Below are 22,530 nucleotides of genomic sequence, written 5' to 3'. Positions count from 1 at the left end.
AATTCCCTCCGCTTTTGGTCGATGAATCTCGACTAATATACTTTTTGAACTCGGTTAGAAAGAATTCCCAAGTCACTTGTTCTCTAGGCACCACAGTCGAGTACTCCACCAATAGTAGGTGGAATCACGTAGCAAGGAGATGGTACACTTTAAGCACTCATCGGTGTACAAGATAGCTCATCGAGCACCGGATAGTGTTGTCCAACCAAAATTCAGCTCGTTCGGCATCATCATCATCCGTAGCTTTAAATTCAGTGGCCCCATGTTTTCGAATCCTATCGATGGGGGCTTACTTGACCTTATTTGGTCGATTACGGAGGTATTGTAGGTGCGGGGTTGCATTTGTCGGGAATGGAGGTTGTGGGACAGCCGTGTTAGTTCGAATGTATTGATTAAACCATTCGTTCATCACACTATAAAAGGCTTGCCTAGCCTCATCATTCGGATTGCTGGCCATAGGTTGAGAGTCCGCGGCGCTGTCCCTTGTACGGAGCAGGCGCCACACTCTCCACATCATCAGCTATTGCTCGGTTGGGATCGGGATCCATTGCTATAAACAAACTCAAAGTCAAATTGTCGAAATCACCACACTATCGATTCATCATTTAATGGCATGTATAGCTAGACCCCAAACACCTCACGGTAGTCCTAGAATCGACTAAACCGTGGCTCGATACCAATAAAATTGTAACACCCGAACCCGAGACCATCGCCGTTGTCGGACACGAGGGGTTAGCAAGCCAAGTTCACTTGTTTTGCCCATCCATTGGACATTTCAGTCAGGCTGGAAAAACTGCGTCACTGTCGCCTTAAAAATCATATCTCGAGTTTCAAAACTCGGAAACTGGTTTCGTAAATTTTCCTGAATTTAGACTCATATATCCATCCATGGATTTATTTCTAGAATTTTGGTCGGGCCAATTGGTACAGTTTATTAGTTAAAGTCACCCATGTTACAGGGATCGACTGCTCTGACCTTCGCGCGGTATAACTTGAATATCTCTCTGTACAGGGCTTTAATGCTGGTTCTGTTTGTTTCAAATGAAACTAGACTCAAAATGGAATCTGTACATATAAGGTATGTCGCCTAATTCTTTCTGGATAATTTATAGTAAATTTTTAAAGTTGCGACAGGGAACCCAGAAACCATTCTGGCCCTGTCTCACAATAGCTTTAATATCTCTTAACCTGTAACTCCTATGACCATTTCGTTTCTTCCATAAGAAAATAGACTCATCAAGGTTCATTTACATAGCTTATTCACTATTTAATTCCATTCCTATGAATTTTGGTGATTTTTCACATTCACGCCACTGCAGCTGGCAGCATCTGTTTTTAAGGTAGGTCTTACCTATTTGGTAGTCTCCATGAACCAACTAGTCTTGCCATACATAGGTTCATATATGATCATTTTAACCATGCCAATGGCTGATCATATGACCAACATTCCCATTTCAATCCATAGCCACATCATGACACCAAATATATACATACAAACCACAATTAGTCTAAGTTCATGCTTCCCTTTTGAGCCATTTTCGCATGGCCGTACATACTTACATTACAACATATTTAACAAACAAGAGGTAGTCCTATACATGCCATCTCAAGTTCAACCAAAATTTATACCAAAATGGAGGCTTGATAGTGTGGATGACTTCGACTTCAACGATCCCGAATCCGATTGCTATCGAGCGAAATCTAGAAAACCGAGAGCCAAAGCGGTGAGTAAGCATTTTTATGCTTAGTAAGTCTCAAGGAATATAATCAACTCTAATTACAGCAATACATTCACATAGTTAAATGCATCATTTCATTAATGCACATTCACATAATCATACTTACTTCACCATCCCAACTCTTATGTTCATACACAAATAACGGCTTCATTAAGGCCGATAACTCGTTCCATCATAGGAGCGGATATTCACACGCTCTTACTCCTAGCGCAAAGCACACACCGCACTTACCTTGTCATTGGGAAATTTCACAAGTGCATTAGCTGAAATTTTCCAGCAAGCTTATAATTTTCAAATCACATACCTTGAGTTTAACCGGATGTCGCTACTCGATCAATCGCCTTGGGACATAGCCGGTTATGGTAACCCGCACCAAGGCCTCACGGGACTTAACCCGGATATCACGATTTGCACAAATGCCTTGGTCTTAGCCGGATAGAATGACTCGCATCGAATGCCTTGGTCTTAGCCGGATGTAGCCACTAGCACAATTGCCTTGGTCTTAACCGGTTATAATTTCCAGCATAATTGTCTTGGGCTTAGCCGGATATCATTCAATTTCTCATGCACACATACATCAATAATCATTGGACATACATATTTCATTTTCGTTACTAAGGCTCAAACACAATTATAATCATTAGCATATTCGCCGGGACTTAGCCCGGTGGAATTCAAATACTCATACACACATAATCAATAATCATACACATCCATATTTCATCTCACATAATTCAAGTAAGGTCACTTCTTGAGGACTTACCTCGGATGTTGTCGAGCGGCTTTTACGGCTATTCGATTACTTTTTCCTTCCCTTGTCCAATTGTGGCCCTCTTAGCTCTTGAGCTAATTCAAACAAATTCAATTTATCAAAACCTCATTGTGCTAGCTTATGGCGAATATGACAAGGAATTTAAATGGTCATATGGCCACCCTTTAGCTTGAATACACAATGGTCATGCACATTTTATACTACATCAAGCAATTCAATACAATTTATTCGAGCATCAAGGAAAAGCTAAGGCCTTCAATAGGCTACCCAAGGCCGAATATTCATGTACATGTTGAGGTCAATTTTGCACTTAATACCTCACAAAACAGCATGCAATTTACTAATTAATGCTTTGCACATTGTGGCTCAAAACTTATAATATAGCATCAAGCACTTATATGTGTGCTAGGCAATTGTGCTTGCAATTTCACAAGCATTCTTCCACATTTTCTTCTTTAAACCAATATATTCATCACTTAGTTCATAACCAAACATAATGTGCAATCATATATATGCATATATGAGCATGGCGAATTTTCAAGGTGTCCATAGCCATCCAAAACACAAATTTTAACTAACATGCAAGAAGCATGAATCATGCTCAAGAATGCATCATGGCGAATATGACAATCATGCTCCTTTTCAATTTCAATCATGATAAAACAAAGAGAAAACTCAAAATCTTACTCAAGAGTAGACAATCCATCATTGCATGCATCATCATCAAGCTTCACACTTAGCATGCAATGGCTTTATCACCATAACAACTTTGGCCAAATACCATTTCCATGGCTTAACAAAGATTTGAGCCATGGCTAACATGCACATCAAGTTAGCAACCAAAGCATGCATGAAACTCCTAACACAACCTCATACATACCTTAATCTTGATGCAAACTTAGCCAAATCTCCTTCTAGATCTCTTCCAAACCAAGCATGAAGCAAAAATCCTCCTTCTTCCTTAGTTTTGGCTCAAAGAAAGGATGAACAAAATTTTTTCTTTCCTTCTCTACAACTCACGGCAATGGGGGATTACCACACTCACACACATTTTTTTCATTTTTTATCACCCATACACCTTTGTTTATTATTTCACCCTAATGCACCAACAAAACATGTTTCATGACATGTTTAGCCCATCCTCCTTGTCATGGCCGCCACCACCTATAAAGGGGAATTTGACATGCAAGTCCATTATTTTGCATGCATGCTTTAATTAGTCATCACACATTTCCCTATCATACTTTCAAAGTTCATTACTAAGTCCTTTCTTGTGGAATTCACCCTTATAACACTAAATCAATCATCATAAAATGTCATACATGAGCACACACATATTATAGGCATCAAAATAAATTTTTAATTATTTTTATGCCTCGGTTTTGTGGTCCCGAGACCACCTTCCGACTAGGGTCAATTTTGGGCTGTCACAAAGTAGGCATTGGAATTGTCAATTCAGAATTAACACTTGGCTCCACTGGTTCCATAACATTTGATTCCACTCTTGGCTCAGGGTTTTTTGGTTCCTCTGCAGTTTCTGCTTTTGTTTTATTTATTGAGTCAACTTCCGATTCAGATTTGGTTGCCGACTCATCAAATTCTTGTTAATTTGGTCCATCTGGCTCAACCTGTTTCAACAATTTAACATTCTCCACTAACCTTTCAAAATTGTGCCTTGTTATGTAAACTTGAACATAGTGACCCTTCAAGTTTGCTTTTGATCTTACCTGGGCCATCAAGCAAAACAAACTAATCAATGATGGAAAGTAGGCACTTCCTGCCTTTTTTCTAGCACAATCTTAAATCTCCTTGAGTATAATTCTCCCAACATTAATAGACATTTTTGTCATAATCGCATACAACAAAAGCATTAGTTCCATCAAGATGGTGGAACTATGTGAGATTGGCATGAACCTATATCAAACAAAGTAAAACCATACCTTAGCCATTGGGTTTAAATACTCCCTTTGGCAAGAATGACTACTATACTTTCTTATAATCCATTGGGATCCTAGATTCGTAACAACATTAAGTACTTGTTAAAGAAAATCCAAATTGATATTTGTCATCATGGTAGAGTACTCATCTTTTTCCACATCAGGTAAGTTAAAAAAATCATTAATGGACTTAGAAGTCAGGGGTACCTTCTTTCTATAAACAAGAACTTCATTAGCATCTAGCATGGTCAATTGGCATAGAACTCTCGCACTAATTCCTTTTCAAGTATTGACCGTGCATCACAGAATTGATTCCAATTCAAAGTGTCAATTGTTTTTAGAATTGACAAAGGCATAATCATCTTGTCATTACTCTCCAAATTGAATCCTTTTTCCAGCATCATAAGTTGATTTTTGAAGATAGAATCAAATCTTTCCCTCGCTTACTCATCTTTAATCATAATTGGATTTTTGGTAGAGGTTTTGGAAGATCTAGTTCTTTTACGAGACATGGTAACTTTTTCCTGAAAAACAAAGAAATTTTTAGCTTTTTGAAGTGGAGATTGCAGTGACAAAGATATTACGGTGGTGACTAAGTTATGACGGCAAGAGGATTGCGACGGCGATGTCATAGTGGTGGGGTTGCTCCGGTGAAGTGTAACACCCCTAACCCATATCCATCGCTGGACTAGGATTAAAGGCATTACCAGACAAAATTTGAACATTAACATTCATTTCATAAGCATCAAGTATTAAAGATCAATCATTAATATAGAGTCCCTTATATAGATCATCGAGACCTTAAACATGTATGATTGTGTTATTTTGTGATAGGTTTTAAATATTTATAATTAATCGTTCTTGAAACTAACTATTATCGCAATGTAGGCAAGCGTACCTATCGAACAGTAGTATAGTTTTAGCAAGACCGGATTGTCGAACCCAAAGGAACTAAAAGTACTAGTAATGATGTCTTTTTATTATGTAACCTAAGAATAAGGGGGTTTTATTTTAACTAACTAATTAACTAATCTAAGAATTCACAGAGAATGGAATTGGGGAATTACTTTTGGGAAAATCGATTGAATTAAAACAATACCTAAGGAAAAATCCACCCAGATTGTACTTGTTATTCTGGCTCCGAATCGACCGATTTATTCATTTAACTTGTTCCATGGAGATCCCTAAGTTATGTTATTATCCCTATTCATGACTAATAACGTCTAATCCCTAGATTGAATAATTGAGGCTTTTCTCTAATTAACACCCTAGGGTTGCATTAATTGATCTATGGATCCCCTTATTAGGTTTCACCCTAATCCGGCAAAATCATGTCACCCTATGTCTAGGTGCGCAAACAACGCCGTTAATTATGACAAGTGTACTCTTAGACAGGGTTTATTCCTCCTCTGAATAAGAGCTTATCTTGAATCAGTATCCTGGGATATCTAAACAAGAATTAAGAACACATAATTAAGAACAAGTTAAATATTTATCATACAATTCAGAAAATAATAACAAGATTCGTCTTAGGTTTCATTCCCCTTAGGTATTTAAGGATTTTAGTTCATAACTAAATAAGAAAACATCTCAGAATAATAAAGAATACAAAACATAAAAAAAACCTAAAACTCCTAGAGGGGAAATTGAGGAGAGATCTTCAGTCTTAATGATGAATCTGACTTCTGGGATGGATCAATTAGCTTCCTTGGAGTAATTTCTTACTCCCTCCCTGTGTGTTCCCTTTTTTTCCTCCTCTAGTGTGTATTTATAGGCTTTGGAATGCCTAAGAGCCCTCACAATTAGCCTTTTCTGAATTGGACTCAACTTGGGTTCAGCAGGGACACACCCATGTGTGATTACTTCAGGCCGTGCTCGAGCCTGCCAAATTGGCACGGCCGTGTGGTCTGCCCGTGTGAGGAGGTCCAGGCCGTGTTGATTTCGTACTTTGGCCTATTTTCTTTGTTTTTGGCCCGTTTCTCGCTCCTTTCACTCTCCTAAGTATAAAACATGAAATTAAAGCATTAGGAGCATCGAATTCACCAATTCTAATGGGAAATCATCCATAAAATGCATTAAACATGGAGTAAAAATATGTATAAATTACGGTTTATCAAATACCCCCACACTTAAGCATTTGCTTGTCCTCAAGCAAAATTCTCAACTCATAATCAAAATAAATTCTTCTAAATTTATAATTTCTATTGATAATATCTCAAAATAATCCATAGGTAATCATACATTGAGAATTCAACTAAAAGAGCATCACAGTTTTAATCATTCCAAGTTGAACATTTTATTCCGAAAACATAGGTGTCTCCCCTCATCTAGGTAATTACCTTGTATTCAAAATGTCACAGAGTTTTACATTCTCACTAAAAATTCACTCAAATCACTCGAGGTGTTTAAGGATAATAAATGAAGCATTCAATAGTCAATAATGAAAAGTCATTACCATAGGCTTCCATGAAAATCAAATCTCCACCACTATAATTTGAGATGATACATCAATCAAAAGGTCGTTAGAGGGTTGTATTGAGGCTTGGTTAGGGGTGTGGTTACAAGCTGAAAGAAAAGATTAGAATTGAGATTGACTTGAAAATTTTGCCTAACTAGAAAAATAGCTAGTCATCAATTGCGTACAACAGAGCTTTTTCTCAGGATATGGAATTTAACTTCTTTAGCTCAAAAGATTACTACTATTAAGATGTATACACATTTTTTTTTAATTAAGAACAAGTTAAATAACATAGACTAACTATTAAGAACAAGACATAGCTAAGCAATTTATTCAACTCAAATTTCGACAAAAATAGGGAAAAAAATAATTGAGGGGATTTCAACAAAAAATGGGTTAAGGGTTAATATTAAGGGTAATACAAGAAATGGCTTGTTAGGCTCAAGGGGGTTTACTAGGGGTTAATCATGGAGGTAGGCTTTTCATGGCATGAGTGGGTTAATCCTAAGTACCTTAATCATTTTGACATATCAAATCAAATGGTGTGGTCTTGACATGCATAATCAAGCAAGTTCTAGAATAACAGTTCAATACTGACGCACTCAAGCAAATAATAAAAGTGAGCATGAAAGAATTAATAGATGCTCAAAAGGCTCAAAAATCTCACAAAAATTATGGTTTTTTGATGTTTAAAACTTATGAATTCCAACTCAAAGTAATACCTAAACTTTGGGGAAACAACCTAAGATTTTAAATTCTTAAAAATCAACTTATCATGCTTGATTCTCTAATGTCTTAAAGTTTAAACAATCAATGCATAAATGCCTATGTTTTAATTCAAGATATATCAATCAAAATCATAAATCAATTAAAATTTATCCTAAATATGATATGAAAGCTTTTCAAGAGAACAAGGTAGTCATTCAGGGATTTTTCTGATAGGGAAATGAAGTAAATACCCCCCACACTTAAGATGTACATTGCCCTCAATGTACAACAATAGATATAAGAATATAGAAAGAAGATAAGGAGAGAAGTGAAACTTCCTGTATGATGAATTCCTCGAACTAGAGTTTTGGAGAGTAATCGGTGCGAGAGTGGAGGAGGATACTCCGGCAATGGTAGAGGTTCATTAGTCCATAAGTCCTACGCCAAAAGAATATTATATCTAGTGGTAGCTATGGTCATAGTCGATCAGGACATGGCAGTAGTGGAGAACATTTCCCGGTGGAGTTTTTAATTCCTATGCGATGATGAGCTTAGGGGCTCTATATAATTGTGATAAAATCAGGAACTTTTTAGGGGATATTAGTAAGAATAATTACTCTTAATGAAATAACCAAAATTGATAATAAAATAAAATTCTAAAATCTTAATAAAAATAAAAAGTAGTTTTAATAAAAATTAAAAACATAAAATAATAAATAAATGTTTTTAAACATCTTCATCGTTGGATGGTTTACGAGGTGGAACTGGCGATGAGATGTGGAGGTGCTGACAAATCTGCTGTAGAGTAGCATTAATGTTGTCAAATCGTTGAAAACACTACTGCTCAAATTGAGTGAGGCGCTTAGAGATGTCAGCATATGAAGCCGCCGCATGAACTGGACGAGAGGGTGGTGGTGGCTGAGGCGGGGGTCCTCGTGCTGTGGAGGGACATAATCAGGAATGTCCTCGTAGGCCTCCTCCTAGGTAGATTGGGTGAGACGATATTGAGGAGGGTAGGTTCCTCGGCGCTTTTCGATCATCTTCATGCTAAGCATGCTCGAGATGCCTTGTGGAGACATCTGGCCAATGAGGGTTAAGGATGATTCTTGGGCGGCGGTGATGAGGAGCCCGAAGTTTCGAGCCAACCGAGTAACATAGAGGCCAAGGGAGATGACCCCCTTCCTATGCCAATCCGTCTGGTGCTGAATTGCGAAGGCAATGAAATAGGCAAGGTCGATGACATGCCCGTGTGACATACACCATAAAAATTATGCGTCGTGAGTGTTGACGAGGCTGGTGCTCTCTCGCCTTCCTATAATCGTGTGAGCCAAAATGGCATGTAGGTACCTCAGAGATGGAGGGAGAGCCGATGCCTTGGAGCGACTAGGATTGTAGGTGGCCCCACCTGGTACTAGTGTGTCCCAGTACCGTGAATGAGAACGATGGATGTGGCGGTTGAGGGTATGTAAATCATTCTCCTCCTTGAATTCTTTCGTATATAAACCCAGTGCCACACCGAATTCTGGGACGCTGAGCTGGTGGACTAATCTACCTAGGCGAAATTAGATCGTCGTAGTTCATCATCACAGTCTGAAGATGAAATGTGGAGCATAATTCCATCATAAGCTTGAGATACATCGTCTCAATGATCCCAAAGAAAAGCTCCCAAGGGTCGGTGGTTAGGAGGGCCCGAATCACTTCAGCCAACTGAATTTGTTCTACCGCAGCCTAGTCGATGCAGCGGCCTGCAATTAAAGGTTGAGCTCAGAGTATTTGGAATAGTTCTTCTTGGGGCCCGTTGGGGAACCTCAAGAAAGGGTGACGAATTTCTGTGATAGGACCCGAGGAAGATGGCGCTCCCTTCCTTTTCTTTGAAGCAGGGACAGTAGGCTTTTTACCACGTGAAGATGACATGGCCTTTTTATCAAGTGTCTTGATGAGTGGTCAAAGTAAAACGAATATAAATTTTAAATAAAAATAATAATTTCAGCCACAACTATCAACACTTAACAATTTTAATTAAACTAATCCATACTTTTGTGGCATTACATAATAGTAGCATGAATAACTAAAAATTTTTTTGCAAAGAATATTGTATGGTTGAACAAAAATTTCAACACAAAAGGCATAAGAAATCATGAATATTTACATAAACTAGTCAAATGGAGTAGAGAAATCACGTAATGAGTAAGATTTTTAACATGAGAAAGATAATAACTATTCTAGATATAACATTTGTATGATAAAAATAAGAAAGGAACATGAAACAATTCATATTATTATGATAAATAGCCCTAGAAATCAGTAAGAATAAACGAGAAAAGAGTGAACAAATGCTAAAAAGAGGAGAATGGACGTCAAAAATGGAGTTGGAGGCAGCACACAATTATGCGAAGGATGGTGTGTGGACTTGCAGCGGCTAGAGTTAGGGTTTTTGGGTGAAGAAGACAATGAATAGTGCAGCCTATTTATAGATTTTGGGGCACACAGCCAGGTAACGCGCCCGTGTTCCCCAATTTTAGCCCATATGATTCCCGAATTTTGAATTTAGGAGCGTTTGACATTTAGTACACGCCCGTGTTCCTTGGGCGTGTGGGTGCAAACGGTCGTGTCGCACGGCTATGTTTGGTGTTGTTCGCTTCTCCCACGCCCGTGTATGTAGACCTACCCTCATTTCAATCAAACAGGTTCGACCACGAGTGCTAGACACGGGCGTGTCGCACGCCCATGCTATTTTAAAAGGTTCATCCATGGTTCTTCCACATGGGCATGTCGCATGCCCATGTTGTTTTGGCAGGTTCGACCACAGCCATGTCACACGGTCGTGGCGTTTTATCGTAGCTCGTGTTTGGGAAAATCGTTGCCCTGTTTTCACACGTCCCTAAGCATGCCCGTGTGCTTGGCCGTGTCTCTGTGGAAGACCTGTATTCAAGAGCTCCATTAGTAAGTTAGGTGTTGTAGACTAAATTTTAAAGAAGTTAATACAGTTAGTGCTCGGGTTGCCTCCCGAGAAGCGCTTATTTATAGTCTAAGCTCAACTTACCTCTCCGTTGAATGGTCATCGTGGTTCGAAGAGTTTATACTCCTCATTCCTGCTATCAATCTTATCAAACTAAGGTTTTAAACGGGTGTTGTTTACCTTAAAAGTGTCGAACTTGGGGTGACTTACCTCAACTGTACCGAATGGAAAAATACTAAGTACCGTAAAAAGGATTTCTTCATTCGGTCTGACAATGACAATGTGAGGATCTGCGACATCTAGTAAAACTTTATCTCTAACCTTAAGTTGATTTGGAAAGGTATCAAGCTTGTTCTGGTGTAGTTTTGGTTTATCGTGTGTTCTCGGTTTATGTGTTTGCCATTCATCTAGCTCCTCTATCGTGTGTTCTGGTGTAGTAGGTCCTCTACTATTGCTTGAGAATGACTCATGTGCTTCCTTCAGACTTATTTCCTGCCAAGTAGGTTGTACCATATTGTTAGTTTTAGTAGAATGGTTTAAACGATCACCTTTAATTTCTGATGTGTTGCTAGAATTGTGAGCTTGAAGGGTGTTTGTTTTGTCTCCCACACGGAGTGTGAGTTCACCTGTGCCAACATCAATGATCGTTTTAGCAGTTGCTAAAAAAGGCCTTCCTAGAATTAAAGGAGTGTTGCTATCCTCTTCTATGTCTAGAACAACGAAGTCCACGGGAAATATAAATTTATCAATTTTAACTAGCACATCTTCAATAATACCCCTAGGAAATCTTATAGTTTTATCTTCTAATTGAATGCTCATCCTAGTCTGTTTGGGTTTCTCGAGACCTAATTGTTTGAACATTTTGTAGGGCATGACGTTAATACTAGCCCCTAAATCAGCTAATGCATTATTAACTTCTAAACTACCAATTAAGCAAGGAATTGTAAAACCCCTGGATCTTTTAATTTGTTCGGTAGCTTATTTTGTAGAATAGCTGAGCACACTGCGTTTAGCTCCACATGCGACGCCTCATCCAACTTCCACTTATTTGCTAAAAGCTCCTTTTAAAATTTCATTGTGTTTGGCATCTGTGATAGAGCTTCAATAAACGGTAAGTTAATGTGTAATTTTTTTAAGAGTTTAAGGAATTTACAAAATTGTTCATCTGAGTGGTCTTACCTTGTCGCGTTGGGGTATGGCACACGAGGTTTATATTCGACATTCACTGATTTGTTTTTATTATGACCTACCTCACCTTGACCTTTGCTTACCACAGTTTCTTGCCTCGGTTCTGGTTCAGGCTCAACGACTCCTTCGTCATCTTGAATATTAATTGCATTGAGCTATTCCCTTGGGTTGGGTTCCGTATTACTTGGCAAACTACCTTGTGGTCGTTCAGAGATTAGTTTAGAAAGCTGGCCTATCTGAGTTTCGAGCCCTTGGATTAACACTTGTTGATTTTTAAGTTCTATTTCGGTGTTCTAAAAACGGGTTTCTAACACCGATATAAACTTTGAGAGCATCTCTTTAAGGTTCGGCTTCTTTTCCTGTTGGTAGGGTGGTTTTTGGTAGCTTAGAGGTGGTCTTTAGTTCCTTGGCCTCCCCATGAGAAATTTGGGTGGTTCCTCCAACCTGCATTGTAAGTGTTACTATATGGATTGTTTTGAGATCGAGAATTATTACCCATGTAATTTAACTACTTGTTATCCATGTTGTGGCCATAAAGTTGGTATTCCAAATAGCTTGTTCCACCTCCACTTGCTTCGCACTGCATTACTGGGTGAACCTGTGAAGAACTAAGAAAACCATCAATTTTCTTATTTAAGAGTTCTACCTGATTAGAGAGCATGGTGACCGAATCGACATTATAAACACTGGCTGTTTTTGTTGGTTTTGTCCTCATGACTTGCCACTGATAGTTATTCAGTGACATCTCCTCTATAAACTCATGGGCATCTTTAGGTGTTTTATTATTGATGGTTCTGCCAGCAGCTGCGTCAAACATTTGTCGAGTTGAATGATTCAGGCCATTATGGAACGTTTGAACCTGAAGCCAAAGCGGTAACCCATGGTGAGGACACCTTCTCCGTAATTCCTTGTATCTCTCCCATGCATCGTAAAGAGTTTCTAAGTCCATCTGCACAAACGAAGAGATATCATTACATAATTTGGCCGTTTTAGCCGGCAAGAAATATTTTAATAGAAATTTTTCAATCATTTGTTCCCAAGTAGTGATTGACCCTCGTGGTAATGAGTCCAACCACTATTTAGCTTTGTTTCTCAATGAAAAAGGGAATAATCGAAGACGAATGGCATCATCAGAAACACCATTAATTTTAAATGTATCGCATAGTTCCAAGAAGTTCGCTAAGTGTATCGCATAGTTCCAAGAAGTTCGCTAAGTGAACGTTGGGATCCTCATCCTACAAACCATCAAACTGAACAAATTGCTGTATCATTTGAATAGTGTTAGGTTTCGCTCAAAAGTATTTTCAGCTACAACAGGTCTAACAATGCTCAATTCAGTTCCTGTTAAAGAAGGTTTAGCATAATCATACATAGTGCGCGGAGCAGGATTTTGATTAACCGCAATTACAGGAGGTAGCTAATTGTCTTGGTTTTTAGCCATCTCTTCAGTTGGGGGTTGAGTATCGTCCTCTTGCTCATTCTCTATGTATCTTAAGCTTCACCTTATTTCTCTTTGGTTTCTGCGAACTGTGCGATCAATTTCTTTGTCAAAAAGTAGTGGTCCTGACGAGTTTCTTCTAGTCATAAACTATAAAGACCTGTCAAGAGAAAGAAAAAGTAAATTAATAAATAATAAAAAAATTAAATTAAATTGAAAGAAAAATAAATGGCTAAAGTAATAAAAATTGAGCGTTCCTAATATCTTAGTTCCCCAGCAACGGCGCCAAAAACTTGATCGCGTTATTTCATGATAGGTTTTAAATATTTATAATTAATTGTTCTTGAAACTAACTATTATCGTGATGTAGGCAAGTGTACCTGTCGAACAGTAGTATAGTTTTAGCAAGACCGGATTGTCGAACCCAAAGGAACTAAAAGTACTAGTAATGACTGTCTTTTTATTATCTAACCTAAGAATAAGGGGGTTTTGTTTTAACTAACTAATTAACTAATCTTAGAATTCACAGAGAATGGAACTGGGAAATAGCTTTTGGAAAAAACGATTGAATTAAGACAATAAATAAGGAAAAATCTACCTAAACTGTACTTGTTATTCTGGCTCCGAATCAGATGATTTATTCATTTAACTTGTTTCATGGAGATCCCTAAGTTATGTTATTATCCCTATTCATGACTAATAACGTCTAATCCCTAGATTGAATAATTGAGACTTTTCTCTAATTAACACCCTAGGGTTGCATTAACTCGATCTATGGATCCCCTTATTAGGTTTCACCCTAATCCGGCAAAATCTTGTCACCCTATGTCTAGGTGCACAAACAACTCCGCTTAATTATGACAAATGTACTCTTAGACAGGGTCTATTCCTCCTCTAAATAAGAGCTTATCTTGAATCAGTATCCTGGGATAGCAAAGCAAGAATTAAGAACACATAATTAAGAACAAGTTAAATATTTATCATACAATTCAGAAAATAATAACAAGATTCGTCTTAGGTTTCATTCTCCTTAGGTATTTAGGGGTTTTAGTTCATAACTAAATAAGAAAACATCTCAGAATAACAAAGAATACAAAACATAAAGAAAACCCAAAACTCCTGAGATGGATGATGAATTCGGCTTCTGAGATGGATCAATCGGCTTCCTTGGAGTAATTTCTTACTCCCTTCCTGTGTGTTCCCTTTCTTCCTCCTCTAGGGTGTATTTATAGGCTTTGGAATGCCTAAGAGCCCTCAAAATTAGCCTTTTCCGAATTGGACTCAACTTGGGCTCAGTAGGGACATGCCCGTGTGCGATTACTTCAGGCCATGCTTAAGCCTGCCAAATTGACACCGCCGTGTGGTCTACCTGTGTAAGGAGGTCCAGGCCGTGTTGATTTCGTACTTTGGCCCATTTTCTCCGTTTTTGGCCCGTTTCTCGTTCCTTTCACTCTTCTAAGTATAAAACATGAAATTAAAGCATTAGGAGCATCAAATTCACCAATTCTAATGGGAAATCATCCATAAAATGAGTTAAACATGGAGTAAAATTATGTATAAATTACGGTTTATCAATGTCTAAGAAAGGGGTTGGGACTAAACTGAACACATACAAATTTTCTCCAAAATCTAAACATTTTTCAAACAAGTATAGGTCACATTCCCGTGTGAATAGGCCGTGTGTCTTACACGGCATTAGACATGCCCTTGTGTCTAAACCGTGTCAAAATAGGGCATACCTACTAACTTGCTCACACGGCCACAAGACACGCCCATGTGCATTGGCCGTGGTCGAATCTAACTTGGGCCATACGGCTGGCCACACGCCCGTGTGCCTTGGCCGTGGTCAAGCCTAACTTAGAATTGTAGGGTACCCCAGGGGACACACGGCCATGCAACATATCCGTGTGTTGTACACGACTGAGACACACGCCCGTGTCTCTGCCCGTGTGGACAAAAATAGGCCATTTGAATAGCCAACTTGCCACCCCAATTACGTCAAACTTTCAAGCACCAAACCAAACTTATTTGCACAACATTTTATGACCAATTCACGACCAAAACATAATCCATTCATGATATAACATTGCCAACCAAATTTCCATCTCAATACATCAACCAAACCAATACAAATCTAAAATAAAATCATACCAAACATATGTATCAATTTCATGATCAAAACTTATGAATCACCATAGCTAACACATGCCAAAAGTTTACCAATCTTACCATTTCTTATATTCATACATAAACACACCAAATATATAATATTGCCTCATAATTTATATACCAGAACCATATCATAATCACATCCATACCAAGCCATATCACATGGCTAAATATATATACAATCACAAAACATAATCTAAACACTTCTAGCCTATACATTCCATACTTTAATATATACATTTTCAAAGTACAAAAATGAGGTTCGATAATGTGGTGATGATCCTTGATGATCCCCGAGCTCACAGTAGCTTCGATAACTATAAAACAATGCAAACACACACAAAGTAAGCTTCCAAAAGCTTAGTAAGCTCGTATCAAAATTCATCAACAGTATATAAAGTATAAAACAACAACACATAAGTACTTATAAATTGTCAATTCATCTATCAATTTTATGCCAACACCATCCATATGTTCTTACCAATTCAATGAACTTTATAAGAATAATACCATCTACCACATAGGTATCATACGTACCTGAACTTTCCCGAATTCATTCATTTTCATTCTCACCTCTTGTTCGGATATTTTAAGACTTTCTGAAGATTACCAATGCTTTAAACATCCGCACACTTAGTGCTTTAAAGATTAGCTGAAGCTATAATAATTCCGCAGACTTAGTGCCATCTCAATTAACCGTAGCTATCTTGATATCGCACACTTAGTGCCTCATATAGCCGAAGCTAATTTAAATCGTACACTTAGTGCCAAAAACCATTGATTTATCATCGTATTCATCCAAACCAAATATATATACAATCTATGTATAATCAAAACGTCAAAACATACTTGCAATAGCAAGTTTTACGTACGGACTTACCTCATACTCGGAATTGTCGGCTCGGACAGTTTACTTTATAATCTTCGACTTCCCTCGGTCTAAATCCGAATTCCTCTTTTCTTGATCCATATGTATTCAAAATTAACCCTTTTATTCGCCAAATAATTCAAATCAATTCATAAACATTTATTTAGGGCATTTCATAATTTAACCCTTACATTTTCACATTTTGACACTTTGGTCCCTAATTCACAAAATCACAAAATACACATAATTTGCTTATACTCATGCTTGGCCAAATATTTATATCACTCAACAAGTCCACACATTTCATTTATTTCACATTTTAATCCCTCAATTCACAAATTTCACAATTTATCCCATTTTACTCAAAATCATCAAAAATCCAAAGACAATACATATAAACCCAACATCAAACTTTCATATTTCATCAATAAACAACATAAAGCTCATAAATTCATCCATGGCACATTTCAAAATCATCATCAAAATCAGAAATTGAGGCATGGACTTGGTAGTATATGAAGCAATGATTACAAAAACGTAGAAATTAATAAAAACAAATCAAAAACCATACCTTAATCACAACCACAAGTGCCGAAACCCTAAGAGCTTTTATTCTTTCTTTTTCTTTGCTAATTTCGGCTATGAATGATAATGGATGAACAATTTTTAAGCTTTGTTTTATTAATCACATATTAATATACATTTTACTAAATTGGCCTTATTAATATCACTTAAAATCCATTAAGTAATGCCCATTTATGTCCATTAAAACTCCCAATGGTCAAATTACATAATAAGGACCTCTCATTTATAAAGCAAAATCAAATAAGCACTTTTAACAAGTAGCAAGCAACATTTACATTTTATGCGATTAGGTCCTTTTTATTAAATTAAGCACACAAACATTCGAATTTTCACACGAGACTTTCACACATGCTAATTCACACATCATAAACATAGGAAATAATATTTAAAAATTTCCCTGATGCGGATTTGTGATCCCGAAACCACTATTTCAACTAGGGTCTAAGCCAGACTGTTACATGAAGGTTTTATGGCAGTGAAAGGTGTATAGCAGCGATAGTTAGGTTTTTACGACAATGAGAGGAAATTTTTGGAAAATTTTTGGGATTTGAGTCCAACGGCTAAGAAGAAGAAAGTAGGTGGCTAGGTTTGAATCTAATTGCTTGAATGGTGTGAAAAATATGATGGTACAGAGGGATTTATATAGTAGTAGATTAGGGTAAATTTTAGCTAAAAGGGATGTTTGGGCGGCAAGCATGAAAAGAATCAAGATGGCGGCAAAATTTTGGGGGGATATATGGGCGAAAATAACATGGGTAATTTCCTCCTCTTTATCATTTTGGGCCTTAAGCCCAATCTGCAATTATTTGAAGAATTGAACTGAACTAGAAAAATAAATTAATTAGTTAGGCCAAATTGACCCTTTTATTAAGCATAAACAAATAAAATTAAAAATTTCTTTTGGATTACTGAGAAAATTTCTTCTCAGAAAATTATACTAAATTAATATCTCAGGAAAGGTTGGAGAGGTCACAAATTGTACCGCTTAGGTTCCAATCTCCTTAGACATATTTAATTTAATGTACTACTTCAAGAAAAATAATTTCTAAATATGCCATTTATTAAAAATAAAAATATGAAAAATCAAGGGCCTATTAAATTGAATGATTTTTCCTCTCGCTCAACTTCGTCGTCCCAATAATGTTTGAGACGTTGGCCATTAACTTTAAACATACCTCCCTTGTTGTCGTGTAATTCTATTGTTCCATATGGATAAACTATGTGAATGGTATAAGGTCCTTTCCATCGGAATTTTAGCTTTCGTAGAAAGAATCTTAGCCTTGAGTTAAACAACAACACTTTTTGTCCTTCTTTGAATTCATGAGGTTGTATACGACTGTCATGCCATCTCTTAATCTTTTCTTTATACATTTTGGCATTATCGTATGAAAATAACCTCAACTCATCCAACTTGTCAAGTTGTAACATTCTTCTCTCTCTGGCTTGTTTAACATCCAAATTTAATTGTTTCAAAAACCAATGAGCTTTATTTATCAGTTCAACTTGCCCATTTGATTGTGGATGATAGGCAGTGCAATTTTGTGTTTCACATCATACTTGTCAAGCTACCACTTAAGCCATTTATTTACAGAGTAAGATCCTTCATAACTAATTATAGCTATAGAAGTCCCAAACCGTGTAAATACGTGCTTATGTCAGAATCGCATGACAACCCTAGCATCATTCGTTGGGTATGTCTCGACTTGAACCCATTTGGATACGTAATCCACAACTATTGAGATATACCTATTACCATAAGAAGGAAATGAGCCTAGAAAAACAATGCCTCATACGTCAAATAATTCTACCTCTAAAATATTTGTCAAGGGCATCTCGTTCCTCATTGATATGTTTCTGTTCCTTTGGCATCTATCACAATTTTTCACATATGCATACGCATCCTTAAACACTATAGGCCAAAAGAATCCTGCTTGTAAAATCTTCACTGAAGTGCGAGAACCACCAAATTGTCCCCCACTTAGAGATGAACAATAATGGTACAGGATCTCATCAATCTCACTTCCAACTACGCACTTCTTGATTATTTTATCTACACATTGTTTAAACAAAAATGGATCCTCCCAAAATACCGACTATTGTGTAGGAATTTCTTCCTTTGTTGTATGTCATTTCTCGAGGTATTAATCCACATGATAAATAATTCAAAAAATCAACGAACCAAGGTATTTCATAAATTTGACTTACCTTAAAGATATGTTCATCTAGAAAATTCTCATTAATTGGAACAAGTGAATGAGTTGCATCATTTTGTTCCAACCATGACAGATGATCAGCTACTTGATTTTCAACACTTCTTTTGTCTTGGATCTTAGGTCAAATTATTGGAGTAAAAGTATCCATCGAATTAGCCTTGGTTTAGCATATTGCTTCGTGAGTAAGTATTTAATGGCAGCATGATCAGTAAATACTATGACTTTTGTACCTATAAGATAAAAACAGAATTTGTCAAAACCAAAAACTAGCAAAGAGTTCTTTTTAAGTTATCGTATAGTTAACTTGGGCTCTTTTCAAAGTTCTACTTGCATAGTAGATAGGATGAAACACTTTGTTTCTTCTTTGACCCATCATAGCTCCAACAGCGAAGTTACTTGCGTCACATATCAACTCAAAAAGTGAGTTACAAATAGGTGTAACAATTATTGGGGCTGAGATTAACTGATTTTTTTAATTCCTCAAAAGCTTCCAAGCATGCTTTGTTAAACTCAAAAATGTTGCCTTTCTCTAATAGCATACACAAAGGCTTGGAAATTTTTGAAAAATCTTAGTAAACCTTCGATAAAAATCGACATGGCCAAAAAAACTCCAAGCTCCTTTAACAGTGACGGGTGGTGGCAATTTTTCAATTACATCCACCTTCACTTTGTCGACTTCAATCTTATTTTTGGAAATTTTGGGTCCTAAAACAATCCCTTCCTTAACCATAAAATGGCATTTCTCTTAGTTAAGGATGAGATTTGTCTCCTCGCATCTTTTAAGTACCTTAGCCAAATTACTCAAACAAACATCATAAATATTACCAAAAAAAGGAAAATATCCATGAATACCTTAAGAAAATTTTCTACCATCTCAGTAAATATTGCCATTATGCATCGTTGAAATGTGGCAAGTGCATTATATAAACTCAAAGGCATTCGCCTAAAAGCAAACGTATCATACAGGCAAGTAAAATTCATTGTGTGTTGGTCTTTCGGGGCTAAAACTATTTTGTTATATTCCAAATATCCATCTAAGAAACAATGAAATTTGTTACCTACCAGTTGGTCCAACATCTAATCGATAAAAGGTAACGAAAAATGATCATTACAAGTGGCTCTGTTAAATTTTTTGTAATAGATACAGAATCTCCAAACCGTGACCGTCCTTGTTGGATTAACTCGTTATGTTCATTCTCGACAATCATGATTCCACCTTTCTTTGGTACACACTATACTAGATTTACCCATGAACTGAGATGGGGTAGATAATTCCTGCATCTAACCATTTGATAACTTCCTTTTGAACTACCTCTTTCATGATAGGATGAAGTCTCCTTTGCCCATCAATTCTACCTCTTTCACCCTCCTTTAGGATAATCTTATGTATACAAAAGGACGGGCTTATTCCTCGAATATCAGCTATGATCCAACCAATCACCTTTTTTAAATTTCTTTAAAACTTCGATCAACTACTCCTCTTGGTGTTCTATTAATTCTACTGAAACAATCATAGGCAAAGTAGAACAGTTACCCAAATAAATGTATTTCAAATAGGAAGAAAGTACTTTCAATTCAAGTTTAGGCGATTCTTTGATTGATAACTTCGATTGTGTGTATTCTCGAGCTTCCAACTCTAATGGTTCAAACCGAGCTAGTTGAACATAGTTCCTCATATTGACTTCCATTAAATTCATATTTTTCATTATCTTTTTTATTTTCCAATGGTTTAGTCCCTAAGGTGTTCTCCAATTGGTCCTCTACAAAATTATTCTCCTATTCCATAGAAACAAAGGTTTCTAACTCCTCCATCATTGAACATTTCTACGTCGGATCTGGAAATTTCATTGTTTTAAGAATATTAAATGTTACCTGATCGTCTTGAACTCTCATGGTGAGTTCACCTTTTTGCATGTCTATTAATGTTCTTCCTGTCGCTAGGAACGGTCTCCGTAGGATGATCGACACTTTCTTATCTGCTTCAAAATCTAAGACAATGAAATTAGTAGGAAAAAAACTTATCTACACATACCAAAACATCCTCGGCCTTTCCTTTTGGGTATGCCAAAGATTGATCTATCAGTTAAAGTGTTACAGTAGTAGGTTTTACGTTACCTACTCCCAACAGCTTGAAAATAGATTTGGGCATCAAGTTGATACTCACTCCTAGATCGCATAAAGCTTTACCGCAATAGGATTCTCCAATATTACAGGGTATAGTAAAGCTTTCAAGTTCCTTTAATTTCAAAGGTAGCTTGTTCTGTAAGAACGCATTGCACTCCTTCATTAGTGCTACAGTCTCTTACTCACTAAGTCTCTTCTTCTTGGACAGAATGTATTTCATGAACTTGACATATTTGGGCATTTGTTCTAAAGCCTCCACCAATAGTATGTTAATGTGAAATTGCTTTAGAACGTCTAAAAGCTTCTTGAATTGCACCTCTTGTTTCTGCTTATGTGGTTGGATTTTTTGAGGACATGGAGGTGTTAGAACTTTGGGTTGGATTGGACAACTTTTCTGAGGAGATAAATCTACATCTAAAGAAAGTGTTAACTTATCTAAATTCACTAGTTTAGATTTTACCTCATCAGACTTTGTAAGTTCCAACTCTTCTGGTGTAGGAAATTCAACTATTGGTTAACTTTCCTCATTCTCAATAGGTTCATCTTCAACCATAGCTTCCTTGGGTTCCAAAGTCTTACCACTCCGTAAAGTAACTTCCTTGCAATGTTCCTTACCCAAATCCCTTGGATTTTCTGTATCGCTTGGCAAGGCTCCTTTTGGTTTATTATGAAGCTCCATAGATAACTGACTCATTTGGTTCTCCAAAATTTTCAGTGTTGTTGCTTGCCTTTAGATTAAGGCGTCATTCTTCGCCATGTAATCCTTTAACAAATTTTCCAATCTATTATATGATTCATCTTGTGGTGGTTCTAGAACTTGTTGGTTAAACCCTTGGGGTTGACTTGGTCTATGTTGCATGTAAGTGTTGTTTGGTCCATTTCCTTAGTTACTCTAAGAAAAGTTTGGATGGTTTCACCATGAAGGATTGTAGAAATTGGACTGTGGTCTTTGTCCATTTTTGTTTTGGTGTTGATTCCCTACGTAATAAACTGACTCGGGATTCGATGGAAAATTATCGAAAGAATGGCCATCCCCACAATATACGCAGGAAACAACATCGAATTGACTAGGTGGCTGAGCTACAACATGATTAAAACTGTTAATAGTAAACTATTTCAACATTTAAGAGATAAATGATACTTGAGCTGAGAGTGAAGTGAGGGCATCTACTTCATACACTCCGGCTACTCGTCTTCCTGAGGCTACTCGATTGTCAACCACTGGTAATTGTTACTAGCTATTCTCTCGATGATCTCTTAAGCATCATTATAAGACTTTGATAAGAAAGCACCATTTGAAGAAGCATCTAGCACCAACCTTGTGTGCACGTTGAGACCATTATAAAATGTCTCCAATTGTATGCAATGTGGA

At 37.0% G+C, this 22,530-nt stretch overlaps 1 non-coding gene across 1 annotated transcript; it reads left to right on the top strand.

Annotated features, from left to right (window-relative positions):
• Nucleotides 1-12,636: 12,636 nt before the first annotated feature.
• Nucleotides 12,637-12,743, top strand: LOC128292537 (small nucleolar RNA R71). The gene has a single exon (XR_008282522.1). It is a non-coding gene; the product is annotated as a small nucleolar RNA R71 (small nucleolar RNA).
• The last annotated feature ends 9,787 nt before the right edge of the window (nucleotides 12,744-22,530 follow it).

This window comes from Gossypium arboreum, chromosome 4 (assembly GCF_025698485.1).
Source record: "Gossypium arboreum isolate Shixiya-1 chromosome 4, ASM2569848v2, whole genome shotgun sequence".
Lineage (NCBI taxonomy): Eukaryota > Viridiplantae > Streptophyta > Magnoliopsida > Malvales > Malvaceae > Gossypium > Gossypium arboreum.
Note: the sequence above shows the minus strand (reverse complement) of the source record. Positions and strands in the feature narration are given on the sequence as shown.